This window comes from Phocoena sinus, chromosome 7 (genome assembly GCF_008692025.1).
Source record: "Phocoena sinus isolate mPhoSin1 chromosome 7, mPhoSin1.pri, whole genome shotgun sequence".
In the NCBI taxonomy this organism is placed as follows: Eukaryota; Metazoa; Chordata; class Mammalia; order Artiodactyla; family Phocoenidae; genus Phocoena; species Phocoena sinus.
The window spans coordinates 82729366-82745723 of record NC_045769.1 but is presented as its reverse complement, the minus strand read 5'-3'; positions in this window follow the sequence as shown (position 1 = coordinate 82745723).

The following is a 16358-nucleotide window of genomic DNA, read 5'->3' as shown; positions in this document are numbered from 1 at the left end:
ATTCATGCATGCAATAAACATTTTGGAGTACTCACTATGTGCTGGGTACTGTGCAAAGTCTGGTGGATGCCAGGAGCTTGTGGTCTAATGGAGACACTCCTGAGCATCTGTACTAGAGGGAAACACAGGTGGCTCAGAAGCAAGTAGGAGGAGCATTGCCTCCCACCCCCAGGCAAGGTGACTACGGCTGGGCCACCAGTTGAAGCTCTGCAGGAATTAGGCTGGAATTGTGTGGGGAGAAGTGGAAGAACTTGGAGAAGGTGGTTCTAAGCAGAAAGAACAGACTGTGTGAAGAGCCAGAGGAAGTGGTGGGCTGGATCCTGTTCATACCTATTGGAAGAGCTGACTGTGTGCCTCTCCTCGCAACCCGACATTTAACAACTGGATGCCGACAGCCTGAACTCAGTCGCAGTGGGAGGATTTACACCACAGAAATGGGCAAACACCAATTATCAGGGCTTTTTGCCTCAGAAAACCCAGTTGATGAACATTCACCAACACACCCTTGCCCAGAGGTGATAAAGAGCATGTTGGTCTGTTGAAAACTGCCAGAAGTGCTGCCTTTCCCTGTTAATAGTGAGATTGGTTAGTTGTGACAGCTGTGGCTGGGTGGATCTTCAGAAATCAGGTCATGAAATGCCTTACCACCACGAAAAGGAGTTTGGGAGTGACGCTATCTTGCCAAGGTATTTGTAGTGGAAATCCGTTGTTTATGCTTGCCTAGCATCCATTTCTTTCTTCTGGTAAAAGCAGCGCATGCTCTAATTGGGGACAATGAACTAGTTGATAGGACATAGCTCATGACAGCCCTGATGACAAAGGCGACAAGCTCTGATCTTCCAAGTTCTGGCCCCTGTAATCTCACATCTGTTCTTGTATTGATTGGGTGGGGAATTTCAAGTCAAATGTCTTGCAGGTTCAACTACATCAGTGTATATCAAAATGTGGTCCTTGCACACTCACATCAGAATCACTGAGTGGTTGTTTACAGTGGTGGGCTCTAACCCAAAAAAGCTCAATCAGGATATCTGCAAAGAATCTGCATTTTTACAAGAACCAAGTGATTCTTACATACACTAAGGCTAGAGCTCTAAAGACTACAAATACTTTTTCTCTTATATATTCATCATCAACTCCATTTTATTTATTAATTCATTTATTTAACTCATATTTATTTGTGTCAGTCACTGTCCCAGGTGCTGGAGAATAAAATGGTAAACAAGATCAACCAAGTCCCTGCCCTCAAGAAGCTTACAGTCTCGGGGGGAGGGAAAGAGAGGCAATAAATTATCTTTTAATGTAATTTCAGATAATAGGAGCTATGGAGGAAATAAAGTGATTAGGAGTTGGGGGCAAGTGGCTCAGTGGTTCCTCTATATTTGATGGTGAAGAAAGACCATGAGGAGGCAACATTTCAATTGAGATGCATATTCTATGCCATTTGTTTTTTCACTCAGAATTCTTATTCAGGATAAAACACGCACACACACACTTTAGTCCTGTTAGACAAATCAATATTTTTTAATCCTCAATATAAATTTAAATTAAGAGGATATTTTAACTGCATACTTACACATTTATATTAGACATGTCAATCGTGGTACCCACCATTGTTAATAGGACTATTAACCATCTCCTATTATCTGCCCCATGCACTGCACCCAAGTAAGAGACCTCCAAGACTTCCCCATTTTGAGTCACATGACCCTATTCATAACTTACTACTGGCTGTATCTAAGGGCAATCAATCCTCAGGACAGCCAGCTGTATAGGAAGTGGGGAACTGAGCCATCAAACCCTCTCCCAGAGCCCAGAATGAGGAAACACTTGGCCAGTGAGGCAGGGAGAAGCAAGCTCAGGGGCTGAGAGGGTGTATGGAGAGAAATTGGGAGGTACAGTTAGATCCACACATGGTCAGAGAAGTTAAGGGGAAACAGAAACTGTGAGTAAGATGAGGAAGCAAAAACTCTGAGAAAGCAGAAATAGTGAAATGGAGGCACAGGAGGGCAGAGGAGCTGAGGAAGAGCAAGTGACGGGCCACCTGTGTGAAGCTGGGCAAATTCCTCCTCCTCCTTTCACCCAACGCTACTCCAATTCCTGATCTCCCTATGGCAGGGTATTTGGCTTTGGCTGGGGGGGGGGTCCCATTTTTAAAAAATTGTTATCAGTAGAAGCAGAAGCATGGCTCCCAACACACTTTTTTTTTTTATTTTTTCCGTACGCGGGCCTCTCACTGTTGTGGCCTCTCCCGTTGCGGAGCACAGGCTCCAGACACGCAGGCTCAGCGGCCGTGGCTCACGGGCCCAGCCGCTCTGCGGCATGTGGGATCCTCCCGGACCGTGGCACGAACCCGTGTCCCCTGCATCGGCAGGCGGACTCTCAACCACTGTGCCACCAGGGAAGCCCCCAACACACATTTTTAAAGGTAACTTGATTGTGTCTCTGTCACTGAAACTATTTATAGTCTTATTTTGAATGATGTAATCATAGCATGATTATAGCTTACAGACACACACACAGCTTTTTTGTGCCTGCTTCCTGGATGAGAGAGAAGTGGAGTGGTTGTACACTCACTCAGACATCACTTCTGGAATATTCCACTCACACCCCCAAGTAAAGGCCATGACTCCTGAGTGCCCCTGACACATCCTTGCTTACTTTTCTATGTGGGGAACAGGCTTCTTTTGTGGGTCTATGACAGCTTTAAGAGCCGTTCATTGCCGTTCATTGATCCCAAATAACAAGAACACTTTGCAGTAACTCCCCTGCTTCCTGAAGTTGATTTTATCCTGATGAACTTCTTATCAGTGAGCAGTTGTTCCTTAAAAATAGTTTCCGAAAAGCCTTAAGCATTGGCTATTTCTTTAAAGAGAGAGAATGTATAAACGGAAAATGCATCTGATGTCAGACCCCATCACCAGTTTCTTTGACTAATATGAAAAAGATATGTTTTGCAACAGCTGAGATATTTAGCTCTGAAAATTAGCCAGTAAGGAACTACTTGGATAATGTTGATTTTTTTTTTTTTTTTACAAACCCCCCTTTGAAATAAACAAGACAGAGATTCCTTTCACTTCCATGGGAGTTTTCAGCAAAAGGAGAAAGGAGGACTTGATAAGCTCTAAACAGCCTCAGAGGCCATTCATGGACTTCCTAGCATTCTCTGTCATTTCCCAATGCTAAAGGCCCTGAATGTGGCTTCTCACTATCGGCATTGTCCCTCTCCGGCACTTGCCTGCCAGCTGAGCTCTCTGAAGCTTATAGCCTTTGGCGTATACGAGGAAGCTGCCATCAGACATGGTCACAGACACTGCAGAGAAAGAGATGAGCTGGGAACTGTGGCCGTGAGAGATGAAGCATATAAGCCTGTTTGCATACCCTCCTGAATCACACTTCCTGTCTCCTGAGCCCGGAGCTCCTATAGCAGTCGGGAAAAATCCCTGCTGTGGAGCATGGAGGGAAACCATACCATCCAGCAGAGAGGTCTCTGCCTCTGCCTCCAGAAACAAGATCTACACTGCCGACTTCATTGAAATGTCCTCCTCCCTGCTCCATGGCTGTTGGCAGTCCCCTGACTGGGCTGCAAGATTCTTGTCATTTGGGAAGGTCATAAGCAGATTCTGACACCTGGCCAGTACATCATGTGTGAGTTCACTATTTCCTCTGCTAGAAAAGCCTCATCCTCTTTGGGTTCTTATTTTCTCACACGTATGATGACATATTCTTCTCAAGTTTTGTTTGAAAGGGTAATAGGTACAGCGTCTAGAGAGCCCTACCGCCTCCTCCAGCACTGAAAACCTCTTTCTCTGTATCTTTGAGTCTGCTTCTTTTTTGTTATATTCACTGGTTTGTTGTAGTTTTTAGATTCCACAGAGGTTACCAGTGGGGAGAGGGAAGTGGGGAGAGGCAATATCAGGGTAGGGGAGTAAGAGGTACAAACTATTAGGTATAAAATAAGCTATAAGGATATATTGTACAACATGGGGGAATATAGCCAGTATTTTATAATAACTATAAATGGAGTATAACCACAGTTGTGAATCACTATGTTGTACACCTGTAACTTATGTAATATTGTATAGCAACTATACTTCAAAAAAAGAAAACTCTTTCATTTATTTGCCAGCTGTGTATGAATTTCCCAGATATCCTTTCTGGGAAGCATTCAGAATAAGTCTGGATAAAGTAATCCTAAGAAGATCCTAATGATGTTGTACCTAGAGGAATACCCTATACGTTCCTTTAAGAACTTCAAAGGGATGCCCATCTTTGCTTGATTCAATTATAATAGTTGAATAAATCCACATAGGTCCAGAGGGGAGTTCCCAGACCCATTAATATCTCCCCTCCCATTCCATAACTATCTTCTCACCATAATATGGTCCCCTCTCACTCTGAGCCCTTTGCCCTTTGAAATTAGAGCCAGGGTGGGCTTTATAAGTAGGGGTTAACTACAAAATGTAACCTAGGGAACTTTGAAAAGACGGCCTCACTTGCAATATATCGCCTTCCTGTATTAGATAGGAATTCTTTGGGCCAAAAGTAATAGAAAAATAGAATTGTGGTTTAAATAATTTTTTATTGGTAAGAGCCATTTTCAATGGCTCAATAATGCTGTCACAGAAACAGACACTCTCCACTCTTCCACTTAGACCTCCTCAGGGAGTTGGCTTTTCTCCCACCTGCCTGTTGTCTTATGGCCACATGGCATCCCATCCCCATACTAAAGTGAATGGGCAGAAAAAGACTCAAAGGCTTTCTTCTAACAAGGGTCTGCTTTTTGTTTTTGAAGTATTGTTGATTTCAATGTTGTACTAGTTTCTGGTGTACAGCAAAGTACCAGTGTGTGTGTGTATGTGTGTTCTATATATATATATGTGTGTATATATATATATATATATATACACATGTTCTTTTTCATAGTCTTTCAAATTATGGTTTATTACAGGATATTGAATATAGTTCCCTGTGCTATGTAGTAAGACCCTGTTGTTTATCTATTTCATATATAGTAGTTTGTATCTGCTAATCCCAAACTCCTAATTTACCCCTCCCCAACCCCTTCCCCTCTGGTAACCATAAGTTTGTTTTCTATGTCTGTGAAAATGTTTCTGTTTTGTAAATAAGTTCATTTGTATCATATTTTAGATTCCACATATAAATGATATCATATGGTATTTGTCTTTCTCTTTCTGACTTACTTCACTTGGTATGATAATCTCTAGGTCCATCCATGTTGCTGCAAATTGCATTATTTCATTCTTTTTTATGGCTGAGTAGTATTCCATTGTATGTATATGTGTGTATATATATATATATATATATATATATATATATATATATATACCACATCTTCTTTATCCATTCAGCTGTCAATGGACATTTAGGTTGCTTCCATGTCTTGGCTATTGTAAATAGTGCTGCTATGAACATGGGAGTGCATGTATCTTTTCAAATTAGAGTTTTTTCCAGATACATGCCCAGGAGTATGGTAACTCCATTTTTAGTTCTTTTAAGGAAGCTCCATACTGTTTTCCAAAGTGGCTGCACCAATGTTACATTCCCAACAACAGTGTAGGAGGGTTCCCTTTTCTCCACACTCTCTCTAGCACTTATTATTTGTAGACTTTTTGATGATGGCCGTTCTGACCGGTGTGAGGTGATACCTCACTGTAGTTTTGATTTGCATTTCTCTAATAATTAGTGAAGTTGAGCATCCTTTCATGTACCTATTGGCCATCCGTACATCTTCTCTGGAGAAATGTCTGTTTAGGTCTTCTGCCCACTTTTTTGATTGTGTTGTGTTTTTTTGTTATTTAGTTGTATGAGCTGTATTTTGGAAATTAAGGCTTTGTCAGTCACATGGTTTGCAATATTTTCATTTTGCTGATGGTTTCCTTTGCTGTGCAAAAGCTTATAAGTTTTATTAGGTCCCATTTGTTTATTTTTGCTTTTATTTCTATTACCTTGGGAGACTGACCTATGAAAACATTGGTACAATTTATGTCAGGGCCTATGTTATGTCAGAGCCTATGTTATGCCTGCATTCTCTTCTAGGAGTTTTATGTTGTCATGTTTTATTACATTTAAGTCTTTAAGCTGTTTTGAGTTTATTTTTGTGTATGGTGTGAGGGTGTGTTCTCTCTTCATTGATTTATATGCGAGCTGTCCAGCTTTCCCAACACCACTGGCTGAAGGGACTGTCTTTTCTCTATTGTATATTCTTGCCTTCTTTGTTGAAGATTAATTGACCATAGGTGTGTGGGTTTATTTCTGGGCTCTCTATTCTTTTCCATTGATCCATACGTCTGTTTTTGTGCCACTACCATGCTGTTTTTTGGGGGTTTTTTTGTGGTACGCGGGCCTCTCACTGTTGTGGCTTCTCCCGTTGCGGAGCACAGGCTCTGGACGCGCAGGCTCAGCGGCCATGGCTCACGGGCCCAGCCGCTCCGCGGCATGTGGGATCTTCCCGGTCCGGGGCATGAATCCGTGTCCCCTGCATCGGCAGGCGTACTCTCAACCACTGCGCCACCAGGGAAGCCCTCCAGCTTTGTTCTTTTTCCTCAAGATTGCTGTGGTAATTCTCGGTCTTTTATGGTTCCATATAAATTTTAGGATCATTTGTTCTAGTTCTGTGAAAAATGTCATGGGTAATTTGATAGAGATCACATTAATTCTGTAGATTGCTTTGGGTCATATGGAACAAGGGTCTGCTTTTTTATCCAAGAAGGGAAGCCAGAAATCAGTTATATGAGTGCTGCTAGACCAATCAAAGGTGAGGGAGAATCACACTGTCATGACTGACTAGAGCAATCATGATCCATCTCTGGGGCTGTAAATTTGGATCGGAGCCTACCTTCCTTGAAATCAAGGAATCCAGTTTGGTGATGAGGGAAGAAAGGCAGGGTGGGGAGCAGTGGTTGTTGGAGAGGCAGCCAACAGTGTCTGTTATAGCCACTAAGCTTGCTGATTCCTGGAATCCCACAATTGCTCACTGGTGCTTTAAACCAACAGAGGCTCTGCCCCAGTGAAAGAAAATTCATCGCATCTTCAAGACATTTATACCCAAAAAATATTTAGTTTATCCTATTTTTTAGCACAATATTGAATAGGAGAAAAGAGAAAAACGTATTTATTAAGAGCAGTAGGGACTTCCCTGGTGGTGCAGTGGTTAAGAATCCACCTGACAATGCAGGGGACACGGGTTCGAGCCCTGGTCCGGGAAGATCCCACATGCCGCGGAGCAGCTAAGCCCGTGTGCCACAACTACTGAGCCTGCGCTCTAGAGCCCGTGAGCCCCAACTACTGAAGCCCGTGTGCTTAGAGCCCATGCTCCGCAACAAAGAGAAGCCACCGCAATGAGAAGCCCATGTACCCCAACGAAGAGTAGCCTCCGCTCGCCGCAACTAGAGAAAGCCGGCGTGCAGCAACCAAGACCCAACACAGCCATAAATAAATAAGTAAATTCGTTTAAAAAAAAAAAAAAAAAGAGCAGTAGTGGTGCATTTGTAAATTTTTAGCGACTGGGTGGGGAGGAACCCTGATTTATAGTTTGCTAATTTCTGTTGTGTGAATACTCTTAGCATGATGGGTCTCAGGCTACCAGTGGTTTAGCAGCTGGCTAGCAAAGTTCAGGAAAATATAACAATCAGCTCTCGTGAGTTCATACAAATCAACTCCAGCACACCATCGAATGAGTTTACTCATCACTGTAGTGCCAGGCAGTTGTGCTGTACACATTTACCTGTGTCGTGTCTCCTTTACTCCAGCACTTGTAAAGTAGACATTGTCATTGCATTTCACAGACGTGAAGCCTGGGCTCCAAGAAGTGGAATCTTTTCCCAATTCTTCTGACGCTAGGTGCCAACAGGAGGCCCATGGGAGCTTAAGGATGAGAAAGTCCTGATACTGGCGATTTTACCCGGGTACCAAACAAACGCTTATTACTGGAATTGTGTGCACTGTCAAGTCTTAATGCCCTTGGAGTGAAAAAGACTAAGGCAAACTGAAAGTCACTGGATGCCTTTATTCTTGTTTTGAAGAAAAGAAAAATGTAACGATCTCATCAGAAACCTCCAAAACGGAATACCTTCTGTTCTCATTGTGAATGTTCTACGTTTGAGAGAAAGGTCAGGTCCTTCTTGTTTTTTGTGACATCAGAAAGAAATGTTTCTAAAAGCACTCACACCGGCATTCATTTCTACCTTTAGCTTTACACGGAGGAGCAGCCTTGTGGCTCCAATGTACGGGCAGCTCTTACAAGCCGTATATTTCCTTATTCTAGAAATATTCCCCAGCATTCTGTGAGTTGTGACGCTCATTTTTCCCTTTGCCCACCTCATTTGGTTGTAGTGAGCTGCAGCCGTGGTGACGTGGAGTGTGGAAATGCCCCATGACGATGTTGTACTTCTGAAAATGTAAGGCACCCTTGTTTTTGTTGCCATGGGCAGCCTTGGCCCAGGCTGAGTTTTCTCCCGTCAATGAGCCTTTCCTCAGGAGAAGAAAAACATTCTGGTTCCCTTTCCCCTTCTCCTGGTTCATATTTCATAATCTTTTCCCTCCTGCCTATTGACACAGCAGGTTGGGAAAAATTCTCTTGATTGCAATTCATCAGTCAGGGGCTACAGCAGAGCCCGTGCCATCCACTCTAGGGGTGGGGACAGGAAGCAGCAGCTGACCCACTTCTGGGATTCCACTGCTGTGTCCACCCCCATACCCTACCTCCACAGTCTCAGGGTAAGGCCGCTGGTCAGCAACCTCTTTCAGTGCTTCTGGCTCACTGGCCTGGTGCTAGAGTGAGGTTTTGGTACAAGCCTAATCCCCAAGAGTGGAATGGGTTCTGCCCAGGAGAACTCTGCCTGCACCGTTCAGAGCCAGTGAAGAGGCCAAGAAGACAGAAGGTTTTGTTTTCTCTGACAGTCAAACTGCACCAATGTGACAAATGTGGCCTGTTCTCCTCCCTCTTTCCCCCCTCATCCAGATCCTACCTGGATTGCTCCCTCTTGGAGGTCCCTTCCCCTAGGGCCGCTGTGCAAACACAGCATCCCAGGTTGTTCAACATTACACAAAGGTACTTAAGAGCTGGGTTCCCCTGCTCACTGCTCCTTGACTGTGAACACAGTGCATTTGCTCCACGCGGAGAACAGCTCTATGGCTGCCACATGCTTTAAAGGAACCACTGTGCTCTGCATTTTAAAAATAAAGTCTGCCCCACCCCAAATAAACATCTTACTCACAAGGTTGTCCTCTCACAGATGTCATCAGGCATTTATGAATTAGCTACTAAACACTACCAGAAAAGCACCCGGGAAAGAGATGAAGTGTAGATGAAGTGAGATTAGCCAGAGGTGAGAACTCAAATCCAACTGGTCTGAAGCAACTGAATTTGTGCTAAAAGGCAAATTCTGGTGACAGGTAAAGGCGCCTCCTCCCTGAATTCCTGTTACCTTTCCCCCTCAAAAGCAAATTCATATTTCTAGAGTTTATATTCTGAGAAATAGGAATTAGAAGAAGCCAGCAAGAGACAGTGATCCTTGAGACTGTTCTCGAAGCATGTTGTGGGCAAAGAAAAGCAGATTTTAGAATCAGTGCCACGATAATCTGTTTGTATCTAAATATTGTAACAAAAATTGCTAATCTCGTCTATAACTGAGTCTCTCTTCTCACACATTGTCTTTTCTCTCATGGTTTTTGAGCCATTTTCCAGTTTCAGGCTTACACTGTTTTACTAGTGTATTGTCTGGTCACATTATGCTGGAAGATAATGCCACACCTTTGCTGAAGCCTTTTGGAAAGTTTCACAGCAGATAGACGGACACAGCCATTTTCAAAGAGTGGTCTACAGATTCCTGGAAGTCCACAAGACCTTTTCAGGGGATTAGAAAGGTCAAAGCTATTTTCTTTAAGATACTAAGATGTTATTTGCCTTGCTGCTGTGTTGACATTTGCACTGGTGGGAAAGCAATGGTGGGCAAACCTGCTGGTGCCTTTGCACAAGTCAAGATACCAGGCAGTAGTCATTGTGTTCTTAACTGCCACAAAATCACAGTAAAAAAAAAAAAAAAAAAGAAAGAAAGAAAAAGAAAAGCCAGTTTCAGTTAAGAATTTCCTTGTTGAAGTAGTAAAAATTATTAATTTCATTTAATCTTGAGTCTTGAGTACAAGTCTTTTTAACATTCTGTCTGATATAATGGGAAGTACAAATAAAGCACTTTTGTATGCCAAATGTAGTTCAAAGAAAAGCAACTGTGTGATTGATTGAATTGTGAGCTAAACTACCCTTTTTTTTTCATGGTTATTTTGTAGACATTTTCTTGAAAATGAATAAAGTGGGCCTATCACTATGAAGGAAACTAACTGACAGTATTTGTTGCCAATGATAAATTCATGCTTTCAAACAAAAATTACTAAAATTACTAATTTTGGAAATCTCGTATCCGCCACTATCAGCTTGACAACTTCCCAGTACTTGAAGATTCCTGACAATGTTAGTAGTGATATTAATGAATGTTATTTTTTGATATTGTATGACAAAATACACAAACTTTTGGAAGATGTGCATAACGCAGTGAACCAAGATTTGGCCTAACTGACCAAATACGTGATACTACAAAATCACGCATGGGTCGATCCAAATCATGCAAGATAGGGGAATGGATTTGAATGTAGCAAAGTACAAAAATTTCATTGACATGGTTTCTTATTTCATATTGAACTAATCTTTAAGAAACTGCCAGTTGTTAAGTTAGGGTATACTATCAAAGAATCCCACAATTATCTGAAAAGGCTATTAAAACACTTTTCCTTTTCTAACCACATACGTGGGTGACGCTGGATTTCTTTTTTCCAAAACGACATAGCAAAAGAAATGTAATTTTGAAGCGATCTAATAAATCGATGATTTTTAAATTCCTCAGTTTTCATTTTTAGTATGGTGAGCATTGATAGACATAATCCTTACTGCAAAAGCTCTTTGAGGATCTCCAATACTTTTTAAGAATACAGAAGTCCAAAATGTTTGAGGACACTGGACTAAACGAGGCACACTGGAAATCTAATTAGAAAGTAATAAAGTTAATCTTGAACTGATGTGCTAGAATGTATGTGACCAATTGAGTTGTTCCCTGTAGATTGTACACTGGTGAGGAACACGGCCATCGGGCGACCGTTAGAACCCCTCTTCTGCAGTATCCGTAGGACATACACACACAGCCTTACTATTTTATAATCACAAGGCACTTTTGAACCAAAGTTAGGTTCCTAGTTGTGACAAGCTTGCTCCTTGCAAATTTGATCTCAAAAGGCTTTTATCTACCTCTAAAAATAAAATCTACCTTCAAAGGATGAATGTGTGCTTTCTCAGCAGTAAGCACACAGCAAAAAGCATTTGCCACAGACCCAGCAATTTAGGTACTGCATGGAATTTTGAAAGGTTCTGCAGTGAGGAGAATGCCAGAAAGAAGTCTATTCATTTGTTCCTTTATTCAAAAAATATTGACCACTATGGGTCAGTTGCTGAGCTGAATGTGAGGGACATGGTACAGAGCAAAACAGACCCCGTCCCTTACAGAGCAAGGTAAGACATTCCACAAGTAAACACGCAAAGGAATGTTTGTTGGGATAAATTTAACAGAGGAGAAAAACAGAATGCATGAGAGAATATGAGCAGGGGAGACTGTCTTTAGCCAGGTGAACAGGGAGGTCTCTCTGAGGAGGAAACATGTAAACTGAGATGTGAAGAAGGATCTCACTAGGTACAGAATGAGGGAGGGTGTTCCAAACCAGAAGGAAGGCAAGGTCTTGGGTCATCCCCTTTCCAGAAGGTTGGAAATGTTCTAAAATGCGTGGGTGAAAGCATAGACTCAGCAGTCTGGCTGCCTGGGTTCCAATGCCAGCTTTACCACCAGCTGGCTTTCTGATCTTAGACAAGTTACTCAACCTTTCTATGTTTTAGTATTTTCATCTGTAAAATAGGAAAGGCAGTATTCTCTTACATACATGTATTTCCTGTGGATTACAAGAGAGAATTCATGCAAAGTTCTAGGCTTATAGGAAAAAAACAATAAATATTAGTGACATAATATTGGTTTGCAGGAATTGAGGTAGTTGGCCAGGCTGGAGTATCTTGAGGATAGTGGCACGAACTTGGTTTAGCATCAGACCCCAAATGGTCCTGGTTATGAGGTAAGAATAGTGTATATCAATATTTCAAGCCAAGACAGTGTCAAGAATCCCAAACAAAATTGGAAGAAATGCAGTGTTGAGAAAAGCAGCTATCAAAACTTGGAATTCAAATGCATGCTAGGGCTAGAGTTTGCAGAAGGGGTTCATCAAAGGCACACACAGGTGGAGGCTGAGTCTGTGAACAGGAAAGAGTGCCAAGTAATGAGCAGGACAGATGGGAGCTTGGGCGACAAGCCCAGGTCAGGACTCAAAAGATGGGACAGACAGAAGCCCAAGCTTGGTCTCAGCAACTAGAATCACCCCAGTAGGCTTCATCATCCCAGGATGGGGTCTGTCTAGTAGGTGTGGCCGCCAACCCATTTGTTAATGTCTGCACCTATTAGTGTGTTGAGCTAGGCTGTACTTTCTCCATGTTGCTCTTGGTGAAAGTGCTCTCTCTTCCTGGAAAATGTAGATGAGAGCAGGGGAGAGTTCACCCAGGCGTCATGTTGATGCTGGCATCTCTGAGTTGCCATGCTCTTTGGATTTTCCTTCTGGCTCTAGGGCCCTTGTCCAGATGGCCATCTGTTCTTTGCTCCTATAGCCTATAGAAGGCTGAGATGACTTGGGGTCTCTTTCTGAACAGCTTCATATTTAAATTGGGAAGTAATTTCAATCTTTATTTAGATGTCTCAGAAAATTCCAAGGGGAGAGGTGTATGATTGCATGACAAACAGGCAAACATCCTAACATTTCTTTTTAGCCACCAATTGCCCCAGCATCCCTCTCATCCCAACAGCTGCTTATTTCTCTTTCTCTTTCTCTCTCTCCCACCTTCTCTCCCTCCCTCTAAACTTCTTCAAAGGACCATGATGACTCTTCTCACGTCTGCCGCTCCTACATCCTTCGCAGGGAAAGTTAACAAGGCTCTACTATGTGATCCTATCACACCCCTAAAGGAGAGAGGCAGAAGCGGGTTAAGTTTTGTGTCTCTGTCATGCAGCCATGTTCAAGAGTGTAACAGGGGACCTGGAAGCTGGCGCTAGACTAGTTCTTAGTCTGAGTCATTACAATGACTATGGAAATTATCAAGTCTCTGAGATAGCCATGCAGGATTTCCTATGTTGTGTCTACTTTCAAAGCATACACACAGTTGAAATATACTCTATCTCCCAGTAAAAAAGTGATATCACAAAATCAATGTTATTTTACAAAGCGTTGTGTTAATTCCAAAATAACATTATTGTCCACCATCTGGAAATGGTGTGTAATGAAACAGTGTGCTGGATATTTTCTGCTGCGCCTCCACATTCTCTTTGTACCCTTCTCCTTCCTGTCCTGGGCCCTGGAGACTCACCTTTATGAACTGAATCAGCAGGTAACCTTGCCTGCTGGATGGCTACCACTAAGGAGCAAAAGCAGATGAGAGGGAGGTGGAGATGGGAAGCAGAGCAAAGCTGGGTATAGATTCATTTTCTGTGCTCCCTCTCTGCCTGGTCACTACAAGCTGGCTGCATTCTCTATCTATGTAACTGTCTCTCTGTTCCTGTAACCACTCCCCTCTCCTTTACCCCTTCAGGCTTAGAGGTGACAAGAGTGCCTCACTCTTAGACCCTAGATATAGCACCATCCTTGTGGTTTCTCAACACATTCTATAAACAGTTCCTTTATTGTGTCCGTCTTCTTCCTGCCAAGACCCCGACTCCAACACCCCTCTAATAAACAAACATCAAACAAATCACAGTGGAAAGTTTAAGAGTACGAAAAGGTGAGAACAATTTAAGAGCCCTTATTTGGAAAAGACGTTGACAGCAGATAGATTAAATAGTTTAGCTCCTATTTTGCTTACATCTTCACAAAGGAAAATGATCTGTTATTCATTCAGTAAAGGAAAGTTTTAAATGTTTACGTTGTTTTGAATTTAGCCATGGATACAGTATGTATCAGAAACTGTGAGTGGATGATTCCATGCACCCCTAGTTTCCTCCTGTCCTGGGTTCCCTTAAGGGCTACAGAGCTGCTGCTTTCTGTGCAGGTCGAGGCCTGCCATCTAAAGACGGTATCGTAAAAGTTTTCCTGTAGTCCATTACGTGAGCCTCAGCTCCTGGGCTAATGTTAGCCTCCACAGCACTGTTCTTGCAGATCACTCCATGTCTGTATGTACCCATCCTCTCACACCCCTATAGTGTCTCATCTGAGACTTTCCTGAGACATTAATTTCATAGCTGCTCTCCACTGTCTTTCAAGTATATGGAAAGAATATTACTTACAAGTTCCCATCTGCTGTGAATTACATTGCTTCTTAGATGCCTCTGGCCAATGGTTCATATCTATGTTTCCTCTGAAGGTTTTTGAATTTTGCTATTGAGGGCATCTTTGATCTCTGCATTCCCGTTCTCTCTTTTACACAGCGTTTGTTTACGGTGGTACCTAATATGAACTAGGAACTGTGCTAAGGCATACGACAGGGAGAAAAGTAGACCCAGTTTCCATTTTCATGGATCTTATAGACTAGGAAAAAATAATAAGCAAATAGCTATGCTAATAAATATATAGTTGCCACCCTTGATACATATTCTGAAGAAATGGTGTACAATGTTATAAGAACATGTAACGGGGCATTTGATCCATTCTGAGGGGTTAAGGAAAGCTTCCAGGAGGTGGTGACACATTAGCTAAAATACGAAGGGTGAGCAGGAATCAGTTATGTCAATGACTCTCAAGCAGGGGTGATTTTGCCTTCCAGGGGACGTTTGGCAATACCTTGAGACATTTTTGGTTGTCTCAGTTGGGGCAGGGGTGTTGCTGGCATCGAGTGGGTAGAGGCAAGGGATGCTGTTAAACATCCTAGGATGCATTGGAAAGCCCCACAGCGAAGAATTATCAGGCCCAAAATATCCATTGCACCAATGTTGAGAAACCTGAACTAAATAAATTATTCCAGACAGAGGGAAGAATATGTGTGAAGACCTAGCTCACACCCTGGCCAGCACAGAGAAGCCATGCAATATTCAACTGAATTTCCAGTTTAAATTGGTTGGTATATCACCTTTAGTTTTCTTTTCTGTCATTACTCAGTTGGGTAAAATTCTATTTTATAAGACTTCGGTAGAAATGAATGTGACAAAACTATTTCTCTCCAAAGTGTAACCAAAAGGTTGATTGAGGCAAGAGAGTGCAATAGAGTTGATGGATGTGAGAATTTTTTTCTTTCACTCTAGTCTGCTTGAAAATAGAAAATGGCCTCTTCATCATGACTGGCAAGATGACTCCCTCCAAGTGGACATCTGTGGTTGGGGTCCCCATATGGTGACCTGGGTCGAGCTGAACTGGAAATTAAGGTTGTTAGACACTGAAGAGAATAGGGGACAGGAAAACGGGCGAAAGGGAACTAGGATTTGTAGAGCACTTTCTAAAGTCAAGGTTTGTGGGTACGTTATTCATTCATTTAACAACTATTTATTGGGCTCAACTGTGCTGGATACCCAGGCTTGGAAAAATAAAAGGCTCAGGATCCAGTGTGGCAACAAGTGAGCAAACAAATAGTGATAATGAAATACGAATAATGCCCCAATAGAGTTAATTTTGCGCGAAGTGCCGAGAGAAAGCCTGAATCCCTGATGTCCCGGGTGGGGATGGGGAAGGTGGGCGGGCATCCCCATCAGGGTGTCTTCACTGAGGAGGGATTGATAGATACGAGACTTGAAGGTGGACTCTGAGGATAGAGTGGAAACTCCAGGGGATAGCACATGGAAAAGCCAACTGTGGAAGAGCACAGCAGGCTTGGAGTGCAGTGGGTGTGGGCTGTGGCTGAAAGGGCATGCCACCGGGGCCGGGTGGTGAGGGGTGGTGTGGAATGGGGAGAAGTGGCAGAGGGGGAAGTCATGGAGGGCTGCAGGCAGTGCCAAGGAAGCAAAGGAAAGGCGCAAACAGCTGTACCTGTTCAGAACAACCATTCTGGCACCGTTGTGAAGACTGGACGGGAAGAAGGTAAGACTGGGCAGGAGCATCTAGTTAGGAGACCAGTGGAGTTAGGAGACCGGTAGGATTCCAGGCAAAAGTATCTGATTACAGAGAAATGGTGCTGCATTTGGGAGCAGTTAGTGGGTGGGCAGCAGGAAAGAGGAATTCACTTTACCTTTATTCTGAATGGTTTTAATTTTGCAAATAATCCATTGTTAATGACAGTTGAAAAG